Source organism: Mytilus californianus, unplaced genomic scaffold (assembly GCF_021869535.1).
Source record: "Mytilus californianus isolate M0D057914Y unplaced genomic scaffold, xbMytCali1.0.p SCAF_10, whole genome shotgun sequence".
NCBI lineage: Eukaryota > Metazoa > Mollusca > Bivalvia > Mytilida > Mytilidae > Mytilus > Mytilus californianus.
The window spans coordinates 43,070,709-43,097,038 of record NW_026262582.1 but is presented as its reverse complement, the minus strand read 5'-3'; the positions used below and the strand labels follow the sequence as shown (position 1 = coordinate 43,097,038).

Genomic DNA, 26,330 nt, shown 5'->3' with positions numbered 1-26,330 from the left:
GGAACTGCCCCTTTATCCTGGGTTGGAACCACCCTTTTATAAACGGCTTGATCCGCCCCTGTATATCATAGCAAATTAAGTCAGTCGGATTAACAAAATTACAGAAGGGAAAGTGTGTATTAATTGATGAGGAACACCTGAGTTTAACCCCGTTTTTGAAGGGGTTCATGGTGCTCAGTCTTTAGTTTTCTATGTTGTGTTTGGTATGCCTTTGTTTGTCTTTTGGTCTTTTTTTTTGCCATGGTGTTGTCAGTTTATTTTCGACTGATGAGTTTGAATGTTCATTTGGTATCTCTCTTTTAATGTTAAGGATGACTAGGGAGTATATAATATAGGATCTTACATTTGAATGAAAATTCGATGAAAAAAGTTAGTTTGAACATTAAAGTATATAGTATAGTAAATTGTAAAGTGCACCTGCAATTTATTTATTGAATAACCTCACCAAGTTTTTATCAAACTTACATTTTGGGAAGTCAAATACGTTTAACGTTCGTGAACATCTATTTTTAATCAAAACAAAACAAACCGCCATTATCAAACGCAGTCAAGAAGTATCTTCTAAATAACTTTAAACATTTATTTTCTTTCACGTGTTTTATATAAATGTTTCTAATAATCTTAATTTGTCACATTACATTATTTTGCTTAGTAAGTAAAGCATTGTGACGTGATTTAGATTTTTACTGCGTATCGAATTATGTGATTATATTACGTAGTATGTAATTGTAGTACACATTTTTTCGTATCATAACAAACTCGTTCTACTGTCAACTCGTATCACTGGAAGTAAACTCGCACTGTTGCAAACTCGTAACCAAGTAAACACATGAAACCCTGATCACTCGTTAGTAGTATTCAATAATTATTCTGTAAACTATGTCTCAAAGGCATAGAGTCTTAAACGATGAAAAACACATACTTTATTTCAACTAATTATTAAGGCTTTTGACAACTACCAACTACAACTAATTGACAAGGCTTTTTACAACTCCAAACAACAACTAAGTGACAAGGTCTTTTACAACCCCAAACAACAACTAGTTGACAAAGCTTTTTACAACGTCAAATTACAACTAATTGGCAAGACTTTTCACAACCCCAAACTACAACTGCTTGACAAGGCTTTTTACAACTCCTATACAACTAATTAACAAGGAGTTTTACAACTCCTACAACTAATTGACAAGGCTTTTTACAACTCCTACAAATAATTGACAAGGCTTTTTACAACTCCAAACTACTATAAATCCAGAATAAATACATTGATTTTATTTAAATATTTAAATTTATGATTTGAGAACATCACCAAGTTTCATATTTTCAGTCAAGAAACCTTTTCGCCTTAAAACTATGCCCACTACTCTTAAACATAAACTAGAACACTAGTCTGCACACGTGTTTTCAACTTGAGTGCTGAGGTACAAATGTTGATATTTTTAGCAGGTCTGGTACGAGTTGACAATGGTTCATGTTTGCATCGGTACGAGTTTTTAGTGGTACGAGTTTATTTGTTTCCCTGTAAGGTTTGCTTTTGCCTAATTATAATTTTAAATTCTTTTTTGAAACATCAAAGTTATATTCTTTGAAAGTTTTGTTTCCTGTTGTATGAAACACAAGGAAACATTGATTTATTCTGATTACTCCTTTTAAGGAAGAAAGTAATGAACTTGATATCAATTAAATACAAAATGTTTGAATACAATACAAAAACTTGTATAATTTAATATTCATTTGATAAAATATCTTATTAAATAAAAAACAGAAAACTGTGTGATTATGTTCTAATTCACCTTGATAAAACGAATGTATTAATCTGATAATAAACCAACACATTAATTGGATAACTGTGCCTACCGACTTTAATATAATTCAAAATTACAATATGCATTATATATTCTTCTAAAAAATTCAATGCACTTTACTCAGGCATACACTACTAATTCAGGCTCATAAGTATATACACAATTGAAAATATTTACAAGTACAGAGAAAAGTTATACATTACTATATACTAATATAACACACAAATTCCATTGCAATGACATTGAGGTTTCTAATATGAAATGTTCTCTGTACAAGCTGTTACAAATTACTGCTGGACACATATTGATCTTTGCTTAATGAGGGTAGACTTTAACTTGTTTGAAAAGGCTATTTAGTCAGCACCGTAAATGGTTTTTTTTTTTAGGAAAAATGCGAAATATTTAAAATCTTATTTGTAGCTCTAAAAATACACCTGGCGTGAACATATTCTAAATAAACACTGTCTCTGATAATAAAGGGTCCATTTCAATAGAACTTTATGAAATTGCATGTCAAAACATTTAGTTAAAAGATTTTTTGAAACATGAATCACCTCATTTTCCAAAATGACAATGAGGTATGTTTCCCTAAAAAAAATGGTTTTCAGATGAAAGGGTCATAATCTCTTCGACATTTGTGATGATTGACAATCCAATTTTTGTAAGAAGTAATAACATTCCTTTTTTTATAACCTTGCTATTTGCATTTCGTGTTTTCATATCTTCTGTGGGAGTTCTGATATTTTAATTTGTCTCAAACGCAGTTTTTGAAATCATTTAGAGGGCAAACAAGTTTGATAGTGATCATTTATTTCAAACATCATTTTCTGTCTTGTATACATATTAAATCATACTAAGACAGATAAACGAAGTAAATGATCGGACTTAGAGTACCAAAAAGAAAAAAGACCAATTACAGAAAAAAGATAACTACACTAAAACCATTTCTTCTGCAAATTGTTTCGTATATGATGAGTTCGTCAAGTCCTAATATCGTGATAACTGATACTTAAATAATAAATGGTTTTTGGTTGATGTGTTTCCCTCGGTTTTTTGTTTGTAACCCGGATTTGTTTTCGCTTAATAGATTTATGACTATTGAACACTGGTATACTACTGTTGCCTTTATTTGTGCAGCTATGTTTGTATTGTTATGCATTTTAAAAATTCATAAAATTTAAGCGCAAAACAAATCAAAACAATAACGTGTGATTACTTATTATAACGTTCTGGGACCAGATTTGATCAATTGTAATCAACTAAGAGTGAAATATAATATTGTAAATTTAAGGACGTTTTTACGAATATTCTGTACATTTATTTCATTATTCGCATTTCTATTTGCTGTATCTTTAATAGTATCAATATTGACATGAATATAAACAGATGTAAGATGAATGTCCATGAGATAAAATTTAAACGAATACAATAATGCAAAAGACATATAGAGGTCAATATACATTGTCAAATAAAAGATACTTTTCTTCATAATATGCCAAGTAATAAATTGTGCAGACCCTTAAAAATGTGACAATAATTTTTAAAAAGGCTGTCAAAGATCTATCACTTACCCCTTTGGATTCGGTTTATTATTAACAATTTTGGCCCTAAACATCTGAATTTTTTTGTTTTCTGTGATAATATGGTGAAGATTTAAAAAGAACAAATGTAAAAATGTCCGATCGTTTCAGTTCAAACAGATTTTCCCCAATGGTGTCATAAACGTAGAAAAAGTTGACAAAGTTCGAGAAAAGTGGAAGAAAAATGAAATCTATCCCTAATTCATACTATTATATTTATAAATATGAAGCAGATATACAATTTTTCTTATTATATTTTCAAATATGATGCATTTAGCAATACATACACATTACATTTACTTAAACAATTGATGTTTAAAAATACAAACTGACAGGGCCTTTTTGTTTTGGATTCATGCATGCTCTACTGTTAATTACTTAAAGCTTTACGATATAACTTCAAACAACCACTGCCTTTTGCCTGAGAAGGAGGGGAGCTCAATACATATAGCGGGGTTATATCAAAGATCCTCCATTAATTAGCACCAGACATCGGAGTAACCTGTTTCATTACTACTCAGCACATGCCGCGAATCAACGAGGCGCATAGCTTTTTCTGAAACATTTGCATCTGCTTGAACTGTTCTGTTTTCAACATCTGTCTGAAATGCAAATTACACATGAAATTAATTTTTCAAAGTTAGTGCAATTTTGCATGAAAGGACATCGTTCTTTGTAATAGCAATATATCTGTGAAAAGACATAACTTTCCTCAATTTAGATTTCTGGAATGAATTTCTTAATAATTTTTTGGAAAAAATCGGATAATTATGTTAAAATATAAAAATAAGATGATATTGGATATTTTCCAAAAAAATTAATATGAAAGTCAATAATTTGCAGTTTTAATTTTTATCATTCTAAGACACTAAATCTAATGATCTGGTTAAAGTTTACAGATGAAGCTAAATTTTGTGAGAGGACACACGAAGCTTATAATTCAATAAACGTAATTCAAAATGGCTATGACTGTACGTTAACCTATAATTGCTTCAATCGACATTATTTGGACTATGTTGGATAGTTGTCTCATTGATATTCATACCACATCTCCTCATGTTATATTGGAAACAGTATCTTAGAAAATGAATACAAAGGTGAAAAACGCTAAAACATCCAAAAGTTATCCTCTCGTCATTTAAGTTCCTAACTAAAAAATTTAAAACGAAATGTGTATGTATAAAGTGAAGTATATGTCTTTGTGATTATAGTTACAAACGTGTTACCGTTGACAATTTTGGGTTTTTCCTTTCTTTTCTTTTAATTTGCTGACACAGCTCTTAATTTATTTATTTTTTGTTACAGGTGAATTCAGAATACGCTATTAAAAAAGTTCGTCTTACTTGGATTTACAATTATTTAGTTGATACCTAAACTGGTTGGTTATATGTAGGAGATTACATCTGATCGCTTGTCAATGTTTTTTGTATTTGCTATGATTTTAAATGTTAATTTTTATTTATGAAATGAAATTTTCTAGAAATTTTGCAAAACTAAAAAAAGGAGAGAATATATAAAAAACCGTAATTCGAAGTAAAATGGACAACAACATATCCAAAGAAAGAGAAAAAAAAAACACACACAGAATTACACACAATAATCAACTAAAACACAGAAAACTGAATATCGGGCGATCGGAAAATTGAAATTAAATCAATCAAAAATTACTAAAGAATTTTATAAAACTATAGATATATGTTTATCGAATTCATCTTACCAATGGATCTCTGTTCTGTTCACGTTTAATTTGCTTATGGTTCACTGGTACAGGATAACCTACAATTAGTATATTGGTAGTAATTAAACATAAATCAGCTACGGTACTAACCTAACATTTGTGAGAGACACATTGAAAGTTCGTTTTGATTCTACATTCTCAACCAGAACAATTTTAGCTTTTTTGTATAATTCCTTTTTGTTTTGATTTCTGAAACGTACTACTATTTGTATAAATGTAGTTTTGGATTGAGGTCCTACTATAATTCATACAAAAGAATAATGTCATACATATAGACATTGATAACAACTGCTTTGACAAATCTCTCTATTTCCGTCTAAATTATTTTGTTTTGATAAAATGCTTACACGAACATCAATGAAATTATATGGATGCTGATGAACAGATTTTAAATTTAAACATCAAATCGACAAAAAGAGTTTGAGAATAAACTTTGTAAGCGATATTGTTTTTTTTGTTTTCTAAACAAATGGTGATTTTTTAAGATAACAATATGCTTACCATCTGGCGACTTTGTCCGACATGTACCTTCAGTTGCACTGAAAAATAGGAAAACTAAGATTCCAAACAATCAAACAAATGCAAATGATATCAGGATAAAGCTGCAACTGCGTTTTGAACAATGACGAAAATTATTGACAATTATAGCTATAGAGTAAAATAAAAGAGAAAACTAATAACCGTTCACATAAATATTCAGTGTGAAAACGAAAAACAAAATGTATTCGTATGGACTATCAAATCAAACCGCATTATTATTTATTTTATTATACAAAAGTTTGAAAATTATATCCAAAGTGTGTTCGGACAGTTAAAACTAACAATGAGCAAAGGTAAATATTTAACATACCTGTTAACTTTGTGCCTCGTGTTTCTTTTTCTTTTTAGGAAAACTACAATGAACAAGAATATATTCAAATATACATCGACATAATCTTTAGTTATCGACCATTTTTCTTAAGTGTTCAATGTACAAACAAAGAAGATTGTAGACTGTGTTGCAACACACGGGTATCTAAAACAAACAGATACAGGATAGGGAACCAGTCTTAGTAGATTGCAGTATTACACAATTCAATTACTTGATATATATCATTGTATATGCCAGGATATAAAAATTACAAAATGGTCTGCAGCAAGGATAAAAAACTGTTCAGCTATTTAGACAACACATTAAATGCAAATAAAGTGAGACATGTGAGAACACCGGACAATCATATGCTATAATCGAAACGACCTTATCTTATCATTATACAAAAAGTGCCTTATCTTTGAACCGATAATTATTTTTGTTAATATGGTTAATCGAATTAGCCCTAGGTTTTGTATAAATATAACTGTTTTGAGATATAAAAAAGCGAGGCAAACATTAATATTTTTACAAATCAATGAAACAAGCTTCAAACACCCTGATGAATCCCTTAAAGTGAAGGTAACAAAGAAATATGGTCATAGGTCCACACATATTCGGTAAAAAAGATCCAAGTATCAGATTGTTTTCAAAAGATCTTTTCAATAAAATATAAAAATTGACAATTTAGATTAGAAATTAAGCATATAAAGAAACAATTACTTACTTGCAATCCCTGAAATGACTACACACAAGAGCAGAAATGCTGAGACGATAATTACAGCAATCTTGGTATTAATGATCTTCCTTCCATCTGAAGTTTTATTCAACTACATGTATTACTGTGTTTCTTTGTTTTAAGCAGTTTTTTCATTTTATAATTATTAGAAAAAAATGACACCAGGTTAACTTATATAAATTTTTTGTAATACCAGTGAAGTTTACTTGCTGCTTAAATTCAAAATAACAACCATAAAATAAATGTCGTATTTTGTTTTAGATAATTAATGATTAACACATTTATAATAAACGATTTCTAAAACATGTGATCCCTGGATTTGTTACATATATGCGATGAGCGTAATGTACATATTTGAGATGTAATTTTAAAATAATGAGAACTCGAAGCAAACCTGATTAATGCAAAACAAAAGACAAAGCTCGATATGTTCAGTGTAATAGGGGGTTGTTTTATCCCAACCCTTTCGTTTTCAGTAAACGGCTTTTTTTGGTCTAAAATCCCTCTTATTTACTCTTGATTTTAACGTTATAGGCAAATAAAAATATCCTTTAGTCTACTTATTATTATACCAACTATCTGCGTTAACGCCTCTACAAATCAAATATAAATTGTTAACAAGGACTTGCAGTTGTTTACATTCTTGTTGTTAGTTCACTGATGAATGATTGTCTCATTGGCAATCATAACACATCATTTTAATTTTAAATTTGATTAAAACGCAATTGATTAAGTCATAGGCGAGAGGCGAAAAAACAAACAAAATGGTCATACATCGACTAGTAAGGTGTACTGCGTGGTTTAAACTCAGCCAAAGTATTTTGTGTTGCGGCAATATATTAATAATAGTTGATGATAAAATACAAAACTCAAGATAAAGATGTTTAAAAAAATCCTTTTAAAGCTTTTTTCTTCAAATAATGCTCTGTTAAAAAATCGTTCCAACATAGACTAAAATTGGTTTTTACCCTAAAACAAACATACCACTTCCGTTCTCGGAACAACTATAATTTGATCTGTTGAAGCTCAAAACCTTTTAACATTTAGTGTTTTTCATCTGCGTTCTTAATTATTCTTTCTTAACTTTTTTGATTCGAGCGTCACTGGTAAATCTGTTGTAGACGAAACGCGCTTCCGGCTTACACACTTTAATTCTGGTATCTATGATAAATTTATTCTTTTTCATATACATGATATATACCAGTTCCATGGAAAATCGTAGTACTATCAAACGGTGTTATCTGCATGGACGATGTTGTTCCTTTATTTCACTTTTTACATAACTAAATTCTATCTCAAATTTATTGTATAGAACCCATTTTGTATATTGAGAAAAGTATATGTAAACTAACAACTTACCTACTGGGACTGGTTTTATCTCTACTATAAAACTGTTATTGCCATAACCATTACACAGTGTTACTGTGTAGTTATGACATTTACTGATAGTTGATGTTTTGAAGCTCAAAACGACTTCAATAGCTTCTACATATATTACAGTTCCATGAAAAATCATAGTACTATTTACAGGTATCATCTGTATGGAAGCTGCTATTTCTTTGTTCTCACTTTTTATGTTATACCATTCTATCTCAGATTTAGTGTATACAATACATTTCAAATTGAATATTTTCCCTGGATGACCATTCCGCCTTTTTACAATTTTCTTCAAAAACACAGGCGGGCCTTTTAAAAATATTTTGACAATATTAGAATTTGACGGAAAAGTATAGGAAATATATGTTATTATAGAAAATTAAAGTAACATAAAAAATTGTACAAGAAATGTTGCTTACAGTAGTCAAAAAATAGTTTTAACTATAGATGTCAGCGATTTGGGGTCAAGTAAAAACAAAATTGGTACTAGCATTTCCTGCTTCTCTACTTAGCACGTGGTATTTTTATTCCAACCTGCATAATTAAGGACTTATCAACTCGAAGTCAAAATAATTTATTTTTGAAAAGTTACATGTGTTCCAGTTGACTATCGCTTTGTGAGCTACTGAACCGTTAAAACCCAATTCAACGTGCTGGTTTAATTCGAATGCATGGTATATTCATATCGCATTATTATGTGAAATATTTGCTACTGTGTGTTCATCAACCTTAAAACAATCAGCGGAATACATACCAATAAGGTTATCTGAGTTTTAACAATGGTAAAACCATGTTTCCTTATATTTTTTTTTTTGCATGTTACTTTTGTTTTAGATGTTTGACTAATAAAATTGAGAATGGAAATGGGGAATGTGTCAAAGAGACAACAACCCGACCATAGAGCAGACAACAGCCGAAGGCCACCAAGGGGTCTTCAATGCAGCGAGAAACTCCCGCACCCGGAGGCGTCCTTCAGCTGGCCCCTAAACAAATATGTATACTAGTTCAGTGATAATGGACGTCATACTAAACTCCAAATTATACACAAGAAACTAAAATTAAAAATGATACAAAGACTAACAAAGGCCAGAGGCTCCTGACTTGGGACAGGCGCAAAAATGCGGCGGGGTTAAACATGTTTTTTGAGATCTCAACCCTCCCCCTATACCTCTACCCAATGTAGAAAAAACAAACGTACAACAGTATGTTTCTAGTTATATATCGTTTTTTTTCTAAAGCAAAAATCTTATTGACTAAGATTATCTTTTTTGTTAAAGTTCATAGGTTCTCTTCTGGCATCCCGCCTTCGTCCACCATTAAGCACTGACAACCATGATATATTTAAAGTGCTGAAAGTGGCGTTAAACACTAACAAACAATTATTCAATCATTTATTTGATATTTTCCTTTGCGCTAGACTACTACCCCCATGCTTAATTGAAAGATCGATTGTACAGTCTCATTAAAAGAGATTTTCGTTTACGTATGCGTTTACGATAGGGATTTTTCAATATGCAGAGTATTAAATGTATTTACTGATGTGATTTTGGTAAATCAAAATAACAGCTCTATGTATTGACCGAAATAAAAAGGCTACAATTGTTTTATTTTGACATCATATTATTTGAAACCTGTTACTTACCATTCATCAAGAATGACTATTCAATCTATACTTTGTTTTAGTTCAATTATATTCTTAAACAGATAGCGTTTATGTGCAAAATAGACTACAAAGAGGAATACTGACAAATGCTCATTTTATACATTTCTTCTTTCCTATTATGCAAAACAGAATGAGTTTCTGCCAGATGCAAGCTCGTTTCTGATTGACTGAATTTTGTTTACTGAATTTTCAATAAAACGCTAGCAATTTTAAGTATTTGACCATTTAGATAGTATAAGGTTAACAAGTGTCTATTTTAGAAAGATCAAAATAACATTTGATAGCTTTTGAATATTAAGCAATTAAAAGAATATGACCCCATGAAAATTGCAAGTTATATAAAGCTTGTGGAATTCACTTACACTATATGCAATTATTGCAGGAAGCAACTGGTTTTCTATTATTAAGTGTTTTTAATAACTTATTGTTATTACATGCATTGTACAGACTTTCAACATGTGCAAGACATTACAATTCAATCTTCCCTGCAGGCACACTTTGTTGAATCAACGTTGAATCTTTGTTGATTTTAGGTTATACATTGATCAACAAATATTCAACATTGATTCAACGTTGACAATTCAACGTTGAAATTAGAACATTGTTTCAACGTTGAATTAACATTGTGTTGAAACACCAATATTGAATCAACGTTGGCTAAACAATATATGATCATATATAAAACCCAGTAGTTGTGGATACCAGAATTGTCAAAAAAGAAGTATTGGGCACATCACAATTCTTTTTAAATTGACAACGATATTCACATAAAATAGAATATTCAGTAGATTTATCACTAATTGTCGTGGTGATTATAGAATTATATATAAAACAATCGCAGTGTATATCAGCATAAATTAATCATGAACTTTGCACCCCGTATAATAGAAATTCCCAAATTACACCCCACCCCAAAACATAATAAATTAATAGAACCAGCTTGCATACAGAATCATACAGTAAATATAAATATTTGTGAATAACCCCTTCCCCTAAAAATATGCCCCCTTTTCCCGTGGCTGCTGATGTCAAATATCTTGTTTTCATTCCTTTTTTTTTCTATTCTTTTTAACAATCTAAAGAGAAAGACGTATAAATCAGTTCATAATCAATGGTTGATAACTTGTAATATAAACAACCGATAGATCTATTAGAATAGTGAATTTTAAAATTCGCGGCTTTTTTCATATTTCTATTTTAAGACAAATTCAGATATGCGCATGCGCAGGTTTTGTTGCCAAAGTTTGAATATCCGCTTTCGAGACCACAAGGTGATTCTACAGAGTTTTTATCAATATCTTTCCTGTATACAGCTTTTATATTTTATCGTAAGTATATATAAATTGTTGTGATTACAGTTAATACAGTATCGTATTTTCGAAATGTGAGCATATCAAGTTGTTATGAAAACTGTACTGAAAAGTTGAAATTTTACACGAGGAAAAGGGGGATGTTTAGCATGTTACCATTCCCGATTTACCTTGCAACGTCTCATGAATTTTTATCGTTGACTATTTGAATTCATCATATGATTGAATCAAAAGAAAAAAGAAATTTTATTTTTATTTACCTGTTCAATTCAGGTCCACGAAATCTCACAAAAAAGGGGGGCATGAGTTGTTTACAAAATTGGGATGGAAAGGTCAGAAGCTATATGGCTCACCAAGTTGGACCTTTAATATTTTACTGTCAAAATTGAAGTAGTGTTTTGACAAGGTAATCAAAGATGATGGGTATATCATATGAGGTAGGTAAAGAAATGCAACGTATTTGGCCTTTTTATTTCTCGTTTTCTTGTCTTTGGTTCGACATGCGTTATTTGTGTTTCCCCTTATTTATTTTCCGTGTTTCGTGTTGGTACTCTTAATTTTTCGTGCTTGTCCCACATTTGATAAAAAAAGTAAACCGGGACTAAATTCCAAGTCAGTCTGGATTTTTAAATTATATGTTCCCAGGATATCATGGATATTAATTGCTATCAAGTTATGAATATTTTTTTTTCAAATCGGATGCAACTAGCAGACGCGAAAAGGTGACCGCAGGGATTTCGTGTCCATTATCATGACTGTGTGATCTCCAAGAACGACTGAGTAATAACTGCTAGTACTTTTTCCTTAGCATTTACGATTTTATTTCTCGTGCTCCGTTTATCCCAATTTTTATTTTGCGTGCGACGTTTTGGGGATTTTTATTTCACGTGTTTTCGTGTTAAGAACCCCCCTTTACAACCCTTGTATATGTCAATCAGATAGATATCCATGCATCAACACAAGTAATACAGAAAAAGACATATGTGGATAAACCTTCAATTTGTTCAAGTTAAAATGTAGTATTTAGGATTTTCTTGCAGATTATACCTTCTGGTCTATAAAAAAGGAAATGTAGTTGAGATTTAGATGGAAGTTTAACTTTCATTTAGTTTTCATGAGTTCTTATGCCTTTGATTTATACTTTAAATATCATCATTATGAAGTTATTAATAGTTAAATATGTTGAACAGTATTAAACTTGACAATGTTATAACTTTTGATTTTGTAGATGTCATCATGAAGACCTATGGAATCACGGAACGACAAGTGTCTGACCAAACAACAACCTTTCTGAAATGGGCCCCAAAAAGACAGGGTGGGAGAAGAAAGAAGTTGAAGTTTTCACTATTAATAAATAAATTTATTTTAATTTTATCGTATTGATATATTTCTCTATAATCAGTGGTTGGACATTAGAATACATGGAGTAGGAACAGCAAAAGTTGTTTTATATTTTGATCACTCAGATATTTAGAATAGACATTGGGCAAAAACTATGTGTATTAAGGGTTGTGTGCTTTCAAAAATAAGGATAGATCAATATTTCTCTATGATAATTTGTGTTTTTATATGCATATCGTTTAATGTTAAAAAAATCTTGGGGGTTAAATTATGGTTCGTAGAAAAGCCCTAAACACACATATTTGTTATTCAGTTGATTGGTTGTTGACATCATCATGGTCAAGTCATGCTCTTATCACAAGAATGTGGTCTCTCAGTTTTATTGTTGAAAATTCTTCTATGAGTAATTGACAGTCAATGGTATATATTCAAAGTTTTTATTGTTGCCTATTGTTAACAAGACAATCATCAACCACAGAACATTATTTATATATCTTTGGGTCATTATACAGTCCTCAACAATGAGCAAAAGATCACATCATGTCAAATATGACCAGGCAATGATATTATTTAAAGTTCATCAATTTTTTTCTGAGATTTTTGTATATTTTGGTCTGATGGAGCAGTTATTGGATAAAGTTTCCTGCGGCAGAATGTTGCTATGACATTTAGCATGTAGAGGGCCTTGAGAAGACACTAGCTTGAATATTGCTACAGTATAAAATTATGGAATGCAACACACAGAAAATACAGGATGAATGAAACTTAAGTTTTAGGTGGAAACACAGTTGAATACAACCACTAACCGATTTTGATGCCATGTTGAATATGGTATTCACCCTGAATTCAATCGGAATTCAAGGTGAGTTATTCGTTTAAACAATGTTGAAGCAACCATTATTCAATATTGATTCAAAGTTGAATATCAACAATGATTCAACGTAGGATTTCAACGTTGATACAAATTTGCAAACATCTAATAATAATTCAACATTGATTCAACATAGAAAATAAACATTGATTCAATGTTAAATCAACGTTGTGTGCCTGCTGGGTTACATCATCAAATAACAGATCACTTTTGACATTTTTTATAGGCATTGTAAAAAAGAATGGTCTTGTGGTAGGTTGCTCGCGACGAGTAATGAATGTCTTGTGAATGCTGTTTCTGTGCTGAACATTTATTTACTTTACCTTAAACAAGTTAAATTCGTTTTTTAAGAGTTATCAAACTATATAACCAACGTGATGATTTCAACTTTTCAATTATTAATTTTCATTTCTCTGCTCTATTCAATGGCGTTTAAATATTTTAATATCGTAATTAAGGTGGTACACAACACCTTGACTAATATTAATTTGGCTCGTTTAATTTTCATAAAATTTTGACAAAATATTTACTTTGACCCTTTGACAAAAATATAAAAATTTCAAAAAAATTGAACCAACCACTTTATCAGAAAAATTTCATTGGTTATATAGCAGTTTGACAAACACTAATTTTGATCATTGAGAAGCTTAATATTTCCTTAACAATACAACGTAATTAAAACGTTTAGCTGATTTTTACAGAGTTATCTCCCTGTAGTGTTAGGTACCACCTTAATACGTTACGGTAGTATTTGTTTACTCTAAATGGACTTCATTAACGGGGTATGAACTACTGAAATCTACATTTCTTTATTCTTACGGTCACCATCAGGAATTGGTACGATGTGTCTGTGTCGTAACTCACTTAAGACATGTTTCGTAAATTGGCAAGTACAGGAATACTGGGGTGATTTGAAAAATTTACCAATTGTGACATTTTGACTGAGTGTGGAGTCGCATAGACGATGAAGTATGTAAAGCAGTAGTTGATTACGCATCCGGTTTCGCTCCTTTTTGTGTTAATGCGACTCCATCCATTTTTGTTTAATTTTCTTGCATTGATATTGATCTGCTTTATGGCTTTGAGAGTATTAAAATTAAAGTAATGACGCCTTTTATTTATAAATTAAGGTAAAAAGTGTTTCGGAAATTAATCCGAAACCGTTCCAACCGCGTTTTTGAAAGATAGTGTGCGTGTGGTGACAAAGAGAGAGAGAGATTTTGACATTGACGCGAAACAAACCCCATATCCGTTTTGATATACATACGTATTACCATTTGAAACAACGAAAATCTTTCCGTCCTGAAAACTAAAACCGGTACTATTAAAAATTCCGTTTGACGCAGTACATATATATATACCGCTGTCCTGATATCTGTTGATCTTGTTTGAAATTAGCGGTAGAAGTACTCTTCCGTCAGCAGTAGAATTTAAATATCTGATGTGTTTTCCAAAGTATGACAGATGCTTCCATTGACCATATGAATACCTTGCAGGTACCCCGTGTGCGATACACTGTAGGGTTCGTGTAATATCAGTTTCAGTTACATTTATGTGTTGATCTGGAATATCAGGAGGATCTGAAAGTATTTTATTAAAAATGTCACAAAACACTTACTGAAACAAATAAAAAAAATGATGAAAATTAAACACATCATAGATACTAGTATTAATATTTTGTACACCAGACGCGCGTTTCTTCTACAAAATACTCATCAGTGACGCTCGAATCCATAAAGTTAAAAAGGTCAAATAAAGAATACCATTTCTTTCCCCAAATTTAATTTTCCGATCGAGTGTTTCCGTTGTTTTATTAATAACAGGGGGCTTCTGAAGCTAAATTATAATAAGACATGAACTCATAAAAAATTACTGTGTTTTGTAGAGATTACAATTATATGTACAAACAATATTTTCTGACAGATGTTCGGAATTCAAGGCTAAGCTTTTATTTCTTTTCAAAGTTAAACAGCCTGCACTCATATTGAAAGTACAGAATGCTAGCAAATATACAGTTCATGTTCCGTTTCGATCGCAAGATACATTATGCTATGAGTTAAAAGCCTTCTTTCATACTAGTATCACACGCTAATTCACAAGGACAATAAATCGACCCTTTTTTTTTCTCTTACTGTCACTTCACGTCTTTCTAAAAAACCCAATTCGACGATTCAGAATCTAATGCTTTCTGGGTATTAATTTCAAAAGCTTACATCTAAATGTTGTGATTGGCTAACTACGTCCTTAAGAATATAAATCAAACCAATGACTTTTTGGTGTACATATCACATACTCATTTAGATTCTGAAACGGTATATTTTTTTTGTGGACAATATTTGATCTCCGAAATTATCATAAATATCAATGTTGAACGAGTAAGAGATCGAAAACACAATAAATATTGTCGACCATAAATTCAGACTTACATAAAACTTCAATTACAACCTCAGCATTCACAATGCCAATCTCGATTTCTGCAAAACATTGGTAACTACCGCTATCGTAACGACTGACGTTTATAATATTATGACAAATGAAGTTCGAATCATACTTTGAAGACAGTACTAAACTTTTCATCCACCATATTTCTACTGTGTATGTCCGACTTTCAGAGCAACAACAGAGTGTGACGGGTTGTCCCTCATAAACCTTGTTTGAGGTGTAGTTCATTGTTAAATGCGGTTTATCTTTAAAAAATAAAAGACGAACGTTATTTCAAAATATTTAAAATGTTATATCTTTCATATAACACTTTCTCCTAAACAATTATCATAATTGCATTACACATGTTACACATTAATAATGTTGTGTGATTTTTGTAAAAAGTGGTGAGAGCAAAGCATTTTCAAAATGTAAAGCTTTAGAAGGTAAAATGTCTCCTAGAAATTTGATTATAAAATTATAAAAGTCGTGTTAAACTATTCAAAATATTGCTAAAATGACATTAATGTCAAAATAGTTGACTACATAAAAGTATATTTTGAATGTTGGTTTTAGAAAAAAAAAATCAGAAATAATGAGGTTACATTGCCAACATTCTTAATGCTCACTTTAAGAAAAAAAGCATAAGGAGTCTAAAAAATAAACAAAAAAACTAGAAAACTAGAAATTGTGGAAAATGAACATCCTAAAAAATCTTTAGATGAACTCACGTCAAATATCAAACCTGGGCGTGTTCTTCTAATGAGCCATTGTAAAGAAAATATATATTTATGATCTTCTTTCTTGGAATGAAAGAATAAACAAGAGAACCCATCGGGGATTATTTGTTGATTTTTCCACTTTTGTTTAAAACCGTATTGGTGATTCCGAAAGGATACTTTGATATAATGGCTTACCTTTTTCTCTGTGTATAAATGACCCACATTCATTTATTTCACGAGTTGGATTGAGTTGCACATAACCTTTACAAAAAAAAAACATATCTCAGTCATTTAAACTAAAGTATTATTTATGAAATATCATATTATTTTCATATGTATTAATTTTTTTTCTTTGTGACCTGGATGATATTGCTTTTAAAATTATAGAAAAAAACACTCATTAAAGATACGAGGATAATAGTTTGTTACTCCAGACGAGCGCGTTTCGTCCACATCAGTTGTGATCGAATCAAAACAGGTTAAAAAAAGAAACAAATACTCTTTGTACCAGGTTACAGAACATTAAAAACCCAAAAATTCCAAAATGTGGTTTATCTGAAAAATGTCGTCCATAACCATTTCAATAATAGTAGGCTGGGTTTAACCGCGGAGTCGAAAAGTTTTCATAATGATCAAATTTTAAAAATTGAAATGCACATCAGCAGAATACTAGCATAACTTTTTATTTCATAACGATTTTAACGTTTCTATTACACTTTATCGTTGATTCTTTATCAGATTATTTAATTGTGAACAAGTGCATGAAGCAAACAGACCCAAAACGAACTGAATTGACACGGCTTTTAGATTCTAAATATAGATTTGAGTTTCTGTTTGTTATAGGTATTGTTTTTGTTTTTTTATTTATAGAAAAAAAACATGTTTTCTTGTGTATAAACAGAATTTGGAATAATTAAAAAAATATCTATGAACTACTTTCTAAAACACGTGTTACTGATGTTGGTTATATTCGTTAACATGTCAAAATTGTTTCGATTTCATATTAGTTCTTGCATGATTTTTGAAATTAGTTATTATTATTATTATTTATCTATTTTGATCAATACAGCAGAAACAAATTTTCTTGAGAGGATGAGAGCTAAGACTTCATATTAAGTGAGAAAAGGGCACTCTTTTCATCTTTTGTTTATCAACAACTGAATATTCTTTTTTCTAGAAATGCATTCTAAAAAAGTTAACTAACTGAAAAAAAATATTGAAAAATAAATAAATACTATTCTGTCGCCGATGAAAAAAACCCACCAATGTCTCAAATCATTGAATTTAAAAAAGACTAGAACAATTGTCATCTAATTATAGCGTATCGTTTATTTGACCCTTTCTTCGTACTTTTAACTTTGGTAATATTTCTCATACGTGTGTATGACGATTTTTTGCGAAAATACAGAAAAATATCAGAATGGTATAGATAATGAATTTAAACTACTCAAATAAGTGACAATATCAAATTCTATTAAAGAATGCAAAGCATCGATATTGATTATTTAATAATGAGGTGTGTTGGTCAACAATATGATATAAGTTTATATATATACCTAGAGACTTGCTTAGTCGGGTTTACAATTTGATACAATAAGTTGACTTGCACAGGAGTTTTTTTTTATGTAGGTGCAAACAATTGTGCAACCGGTTCATAATTTATACATTTTAATTTATGAGGTCAGTATTGTATGTTAAAATAGCTCTTACTCTATCATGTTTTCTAAAAGCCTACCCCAAAAATGCCAACCTATTCAGTCTATGGTGTTATATATCAATATAACAGGCGAACATTAGATAAAATATAAATGTGCTTTATATTTAGCTTCTTTTTGGCTGTGCAATTTCATGGAAAATAAATCTTAATTACAAACCGTTCGTGCAACGGTTACTTGCAACGGTTGGTTGAAAACAAAATCGAGTACACGCAATATCGTGTTTATGAATAGGCAAAATATTCACATGAAATTAATATCAAGTTGTAGCTAAAAATCCTTCAAATACTTTTGAGAATGATTCATAAAACATACGTTGACATTAAGGGCATGTATGAATTTTTTTCAAAAGTTCAACGACGGCTCCCAGTTCGTACTACGGTTGGTACGGTAGCAAATCAGGAAACCTGTATTTAAAAAAAAAATCATCTTAATACCAGGCTTATAATTAAGAACGTCAGACGAGCGTTTGTCTGCATTAGACTCGAGAGTGATGACTCCTTGACTAGTGATACCATAGTGGACAAAACACATCAAGCAATGGCATCGACCCAATAGTGGTCAATACCATTAATGAATTCAAACCTTGAGAATTTTGGACAAGAGTACAATTTAAGTTTTGAAGTGGATCGGTTAATGAACATTTGTGTTTCCAAAGCTCGTACAAATCAACTTTATACTGGTTATTGATAATGTATGAGTTAATAGCAAAATAGAATACAAAATAATTATCAATAGTAAATAAATATAAATACCCGTTTCATACAATATAATAGTTAACTCTAGCCAGCTATGTCGTATATCAATTGTCTTCATCCTTTGAATTTGTTTCTATAACCATGATAACAGTTAGATAAAATCATGACAATGATGATGATTATTTCTTGTTTGATTAATCACTATCTGCTTCAATATAAGTCCAAACTTAATATTTTTTGCACTGCACTGCAACAAGACAATCAATAAAGCTAAAATGACAAAATTTTGAACACTATTGGTGGTAAAAAAAAAAAAAACAAAAAATTAAAATGTGCATTAAGTTGAACAATTGAAACCGGAAGTATGAGTAATAAATCATATGGTACCTTCCTGTTTAGTCCCATTTACGTCACAACAAATTTTAATGCCTAGCAAAACAGATATTTGACACTGAGAAGATTTACCTAGGTTACAGGTTTGAGAACATATAATGACATTGAACAGTGTTAAAGCATAGGACACCATGACTTCTACATCTGTAAGTCAGAGAATTTTAATTTGGCTTCAAGTTACTACGAGGATTCATTGATATTTTACAAGTACTTAGTTTTGTTCTGTTTTCACTTGTTTACTTTTCATTTTAATGTCTATCATTATGGAATTAGTGATTTTTTAATTGATTTCCAATGTACATTCTTCGTGTTATTTTTTCTTTCGCTGCTCGATTTTACTATGGATAAGGTTCCGTTAAAGTTCATAAGACTGTTCTAATGTTGAAATATTTGTCAGTAGAACTTGTCTTTAATAACTGTGTTGTTGTTTGTTTGTTGGTGTTTCACGCCACTTTCAGTTACCTTGGATTAATCATGATAGTCAACTTGTATTAGGTTGAGTGAACTCGCGAACACAGGTAAAACTACTTATCGGTTCCTTGTCCCAATTTAACTATACTATAGGTCCTTTTCCTTTTGATGAGTTCTCCGACTTTTTCAAGTTTTGGTTTTTCAAATATTTCGGCGTCGAGCATCACAAAAAAGACGTGTATTGTTCAAATACGCGTTTGTAATTGGTACTGGTATTTTTTGAACTACCACTGGGTCGATAACTCTGCTGGTGAACAGTTTGTTCACAAAGGTATCATCAGCCCAGGAGCAAACACTTCGGTACTGGCATAAAAATGCGGATATTGTTTGATTGAAATTTGCTGTTAAAGAATTGTTTTACGAAATAATTTTTTTTTAAATTAAGGAAAGATCTCCCTAATGCACGTTTCTATTCCTTCTCCCGATTTTGCTATACTTTTGGTCCTTTTTTTTGTTTGATCAACTCTTCAACGTTTGTATAAAATTAGCTTTTTTGAATATTTTAGCTTCGATGATCAATGAAGAGACATTCATTGCCAGAATGCTCAACTGGTTCAGTAAAATTAGTACCGTTGATGTTATTATCTAAATGCTTTTTGTCCGTGCAGATATCTGATGCTTACGGAACTTTGATGGTCTTAAGTAAAATAGACTTTGTACAACTGAACATTTGCTAGTTTCAAACAGTTCAAGAATTGACAATTCTAGTGAACGTTTATGTATACCCCATTTATTCAAGACCATAGATTTGTAACCATGGAATGAGCGCAACTGTATAACAAAACGCACTTAATATAAAATTAAGGAGGTGTGATACAATTACCCATGCGATAACGTTCCACCAGAGACCAAGGGACAAACAAGCTTAAACAGTGCATTCTTAGCATATTGTATGTTTTAAAAGATGACATCATGACAACATGTAAAACAGCTAAAACGAGAAAAAACAAACAGCATTACAAGCTCCTGGCTATGGACAGGCACATATCGAATGCGGCGAGGTTAAACATGTTTTTATTGTGAAAAGTCATGAATACTGTGGGTCGTATTTTGTTATATGAATATTTGTATATTTTGAATACACTTAGCAAAACTGAGGTCAGACACAATGAAATTTACACTTTTAAGATAAGTCAAATAACTATTAATTGTTCGTTTTTCTTAAATATGTTCTTTAATATTATGACATTTTACCTAGCTCAAGTGATTTTATAGACGATACGTCGAAAAGCTTATATTCATAAAACGCACACCTTTTTCATGGATGAAAAGGTGTTTACTTTTTTCAATCGTTATATTTATTTTGTTTCCTTTGGCTGACATTATACAAAGCATAAATTTCTAAAAAGATCATCATTTAAATAAAAAAAATGTATATGATATCAAAATTTTGTCTTTCATGTCTGCGATTTGTACGCTCAAACCAAGACCCATCAGTTTCTTCGGAAATGCATGTACCAAGTCAGGAATATGACAGTTTTGTTCCATTCGTTCTTTTGGTTGAAATATTTGAGCGTTTGATTTTGTCATGTTTTACGGAATTTCTCTTTGTTGAATTTACCTTGGAGTTTTGTACCTTTGTTAACAATTTTTTTCGATACCTATTTTTGTCTTTTTGACCCCGATTTCACTGTCTACTGAACATAGAAAATGTAGTGCGAGTAGGGCATCCGTGTAAAATGGACACATTCTTGTTTTTGTAAGGGTTAATGTTTCATGTTGGCAGACTTTGATTTATTTTGTATAGTGCTTTGTGGACTGTTGGCCTTTCGTTGTTTCTAGTATTTTGCCATTTTCGGTCAGTCTCCCGTCGGCTTATGAGTTTTTTTTCTCCACATCAGATGTATAAAAAAAGGGATCGAGCATAGTAACGTATGTGATACCAAAAATACATCCCTAACAGGAAGTACATTCTATCGCGCTATAAATTATTTCACAAAATCCAAGGCAGGAGAGTACTTCAACAATGAACAAGAATTTTCCGTGTCATATATTTGTAATCGAAAGCTGGATTATTGATATCAGAGATATACATACAGTGGTATTTAGGTTATAAGTGTTAATCATGTCGTGATTGATTTTACAGATTGTGAAACATCTTTCGGGACATAATAATATCATAAGATATAGACACATATCTTATAGTATAATACAAATGTTTATATTAAATTACAACACTTCATTTTTAGACTTATACCTCGAATTTGACATAAGCGGTCATCTCAGTACCAGAATCTATGACAAACGAGACGATTTTAATTTTGAAATTATCAATTTCCCACAACTTAGCAGCAATATACCAACTTCACCTGCATATGGTATACACATTTCCCAACTCATTCGATATTCAAGAGTTTGCAGCTGCTACTCGGACTTTATAAAACGTCACCAGTGTCTAGGCATAAAGTTGATGAACGAGGGTTATGTCAAAGAACGTTGCGTCTTTTTTCTAAAAGAAAGTTCATCGGAAGATACAAAGACCTTGTTGATAAAAATTCCGTATCAGTTTCACAAATAATACATGATGGTCTTGAAGTATAGATTCTAGGTACGGACGTTATTTATCATCTTAATAACGTATTACAGTGTTCGTTTTTTATTTTTTTGTCTTTGAATATTTTAACCTTTACTGTTTAATCAATTTTTGGTAGTATCCTTTTGGCGTGGCTCGATATTTATACATCTCGCCATCGTATTATTGTGATGTGGTCATTTTTTTGTATTCTTGTCTTTCATATTTGCTTACAATGTAATATGTGCTTTGTCTATAGAGAGTCTATATGTCATTTTGTTTTTCTTTGTTGACATAGTTGTTTGCTTTTATAATGATTAAGATTATTGCACAATGTTGACTGCTGTACCCCAATTGTTGACATTTTTACCTATTATGTCTGTTTATTTTGTTCACACATTGTTGTCCATATTATTGCATTTTATGAGACTGTCATACAAGTGAGAGGCTTAGATACAGCCCTTGGATGGTGTAAACTTCCCACTAACACCATACACCATTACATCATTCACCATACACCATTACACCATACACCCTGTGCAATTACACCATACACCCTGTGCCATTCACGTTACACCTTTGCACCATACACCTTACACATTACACCATAATGCAATTTAATTTCAAAGAAAGCGTGCGACTACAAAATCATTTATTTATTTTGAGAAACGAATTTTGATCACAATATTGTAAATTAATGTATTAAATTAAGATCAGTTCTTATCAATATTTTGCATAGTTTTAAATGTCGTACACCATTCATTCACACCATTCCCGATCGCACGTTACACCATTACACCATTCCCCTTACACCATACACCATAGCACCATACACCTTCTACCATTGCACCATATGCCATACACCATTACACGATACACCATACACGGTTTTTTTTGGGAAGTTTACACCATCCAGGGGCTGTAGCTATAACACAAGGTTTAATCCAGTATTTTCTACATAAGGAAATGCCTGTACCAAGTCAGGATTATGACAGTTCTTTTTCATTCGTTTGATGTTTTTTTAGTTTTTGCCATTTGATAAGGGACTTTCCATTCTGAAATTTCTGAATTCTGAATTCGGTATTTTTGTATTTTTACTTTTTAACATGTTAACTATTCAAAATTTTGAAGTCAATGATCCGGGGCCAAATAATCTCAATGAAAATCAAACATGTCACTGCTTAACAACTGCTTACCAAAAGACTTTGGCTTATCATAAATGGTTCCCTTCAAATGGCTCAATCAAAAACGTTAACATTTAAACTATGAAAAGGTTTCAAAGTAAATGAATCATGACTAAAAGAGCGGATCAATATACTCGCCGTAGAAATGAGACATTTAAACGCTAATTACTAGTAGTTATATAACAAATATAATTAACCTTCTTGAACTGTTAAATTGACCTTATCGCATACTTCAACATGCAAGCTATGCAACAATTTCAAAGTCAGTAGACATTGACTGAGGGTTGTGGATAAGCAATCTGTAAGTACATTAGTTGTGCTAATGCAACTATAGGTACAAATACAAATACAAATATCAGTGACTTACAATTAGTTATAGCTCTATGTTCTGTTATTTGCGTAATGTTTTTTTAGTGTAAAATCATTTTCCAATATTAAAATCTTGTTCTAATATAAGTCACCTAGCATAGTGCAGTTTTTGCTGACAGTGTCAATTAGTTTATCGTAAGATTCAACTTCTTTAACAACATGTGTGGAAAATTGGGGTTAAAATCTTAAACTTTATACTACAAGTTAACGCTGAACTAAAAAAAATATAAGTTATAAAGTAAAGCGTAAGTCTAGCTTAATTGTTCCGTTTAATTTGATCTTTAACGTCTAATAATATGATTAATAGTTTTGTTTCCTGTGGTATGACGCACGAGGAAACATGTTTCTCTGCTTAAAAACCTTTTAAGGAAGAAAGCACGCAACAGGATACGTATTAAATACAAAAAGTTTCAAACTTTTCAAAATCCAGCTGTAACGTTTAATAATGATAATTTATATCATGAACAAAATAGATTGATTAATAACTAACACATTGAAAAAATACAAACTATAAACACAGAAAACCGAAGAAAGTGTGATTACATTCAAACTCGCCTAGTTCAAACCAATACTGATTTAAAAAAATATAGATTCAAACAATTCCTCTTTGTCAGATACATTGTAATTAAAAATGTAAGAAAGGATAGACATGGGAAAAATATCTGAAAATTGATTTCGACACATGACTCAATATCTTTATATATACCAAAAGATTATTTACTAATTTCCCGTTAATACCATATTTTTGTAATTTATTTGACCATTTTTTAAAATGAGAACGACTTTCTGATATAATATTTATCTCGTTTTCCAAAGTCGTTAAACAGTTACTTTAACAGTGTTCATACAAGTGGAAGGTTTAGCTAGCTATAAAACCCGGTTTTACCCACAATTTTCTTTGGAAAATGCCTATACCAAGTTGGTTGATAAGGTTGACGTTTGATTTTGTCAGTTTTTATGACCCCCCCCCCCCCCCCCCCTCTTTGAAATTACCTTGGAGTTCGGTATTTTTGTTATAATTATTAATTTAATGTTGCAGTGAATAATGCCGGGATATATCTACAAAGTTCGATAGGTGTTGTTGATTTTTAGCAGTATTCTTGGTCTTATATAAACTTAATAGTGATCATGTATTAAGGAAGATAAATATAGTAACTGCTAAGATTGACAGTACTCAATTGAACGAGAAAAGATAACAGGAATAAAAATATTTGTCCTGCAAATATTCCTATATATGATGACACAGTCAAACCATAAGATCGAGATTACTTATACTAAATCTTCTGCACATATTGTGACAATTGATTTCAATTTTAAAACTAATGAGACTTCAAAATAACTATATGCGACACCTTTATTTTTATGAAAACTATTCTACTGACCTGAAATGACTAAGGCACGTATAGAGTTTTTCAGAAATGATGTTGTCACACCATTATCCCATGTTAGGGGAGGGATGGCGCGCCTGTACACATGTTTAAACCCGCAACATGCATGTCCCAAGTCAGGAGCCTGCAATTGATCAGTTATTATCGTTTGTTGCTGTATATCATAATTCGTTTTTCATTTATTGTTTTGTACATAAATCAGGTGGTTAGTGTTGTTCTACATATATCATTTCATGGTCTTTTAAGCATAAACAGTACAGCCTGCAATTGATCAGTTATTATCGTTTGTTGCTGTATATCATAATTTGTTTTTCATTTATTGTTTTGTACATAAATCAGGTGGTTAGTTTTCTCTTTCGTGTTGTTCTACATATATCATTTCGGGGTCTTTTAAGCATAAACAGTACTAATTTTAATGCACCAGCTGCGTATTTCGACAATTTATGTCTCTTCCTGACGCCAAGATAATTGAATATCCAAAATCGAATACAAATGTTGAAAAGCGGATCAAACCAAAAAAGGTCCTAAAGTATACTCAAATCTGGACAAGGAATCAGAGCTTTGCATGAGGGAGATATATTCCTTAATTACCAATAATTTCATACAATATCTGTTTGTTCCAAAGTACCGACCACTGGGCTGGTGATACCATCGGAGACTTATAGTCCACAAGCAGAAGTATCGACCCAGTAGTAGTAATAACATTTATAAACGGCACCAATTTCAATTCAACATATGCGCATTTCGACAATTGATGTCTCTCAAATGATGTTTGAGGCCAAAATATTTTAATATCCAAAATGTAATACAAATGTTCAAAGCGGATCAAATAAAAAAAAAAATAGAACGCGGTATAGGTTTTGTTCGTTGTTTAAGGTCATACGGTGATCTATAGTTGTTAACTTTCTACGTCAGTTGGTTAACGGTGGAAAGTTGTCTCATTGGCAATCATACCACATCTTATTTTTGTATAATCATTAATTCACAGGTAAATTGTATTTCGTTTTGAAACATTTGAAGGATTACACTAAAAGATGTTTGTGAGGCTGATCCATCCATGTTGATCATAACTACATCTCAAAAGAACATACACACCTAAAGTATAGTTAAGAGTTTAAACAATTTTTATCTGATGTGTCTCTGGCTGTAAATTCAGTGCTGTTAATGTATTTGGCTTGATCCA

The 26,330-nt window shown here is 31.2% G+C and overlaps 1 long non-coding RNA gene across 1 annotated transcript; it reads left to right on the top strand.

Moving 5' to 3' along the window:
* The first annotated feature begins 10,987 nt into the window (after nucleotides 1-10,987).
* LOC127719085 (uncharacterized) lies at nucleotides 10,988-12,436 on the top strand. Its single transcript, XR_007990159.1, has 2 exons — nucleotides 10,988-11,080; nucleotides 12,291-12,436. It is a non-coding gene; the product is annotated as an uncharacterized LOC127719085 (long non-coding RNA).
* Nucleotides 12,437-26,330: the final 13,894 nt, after the last annotated feature.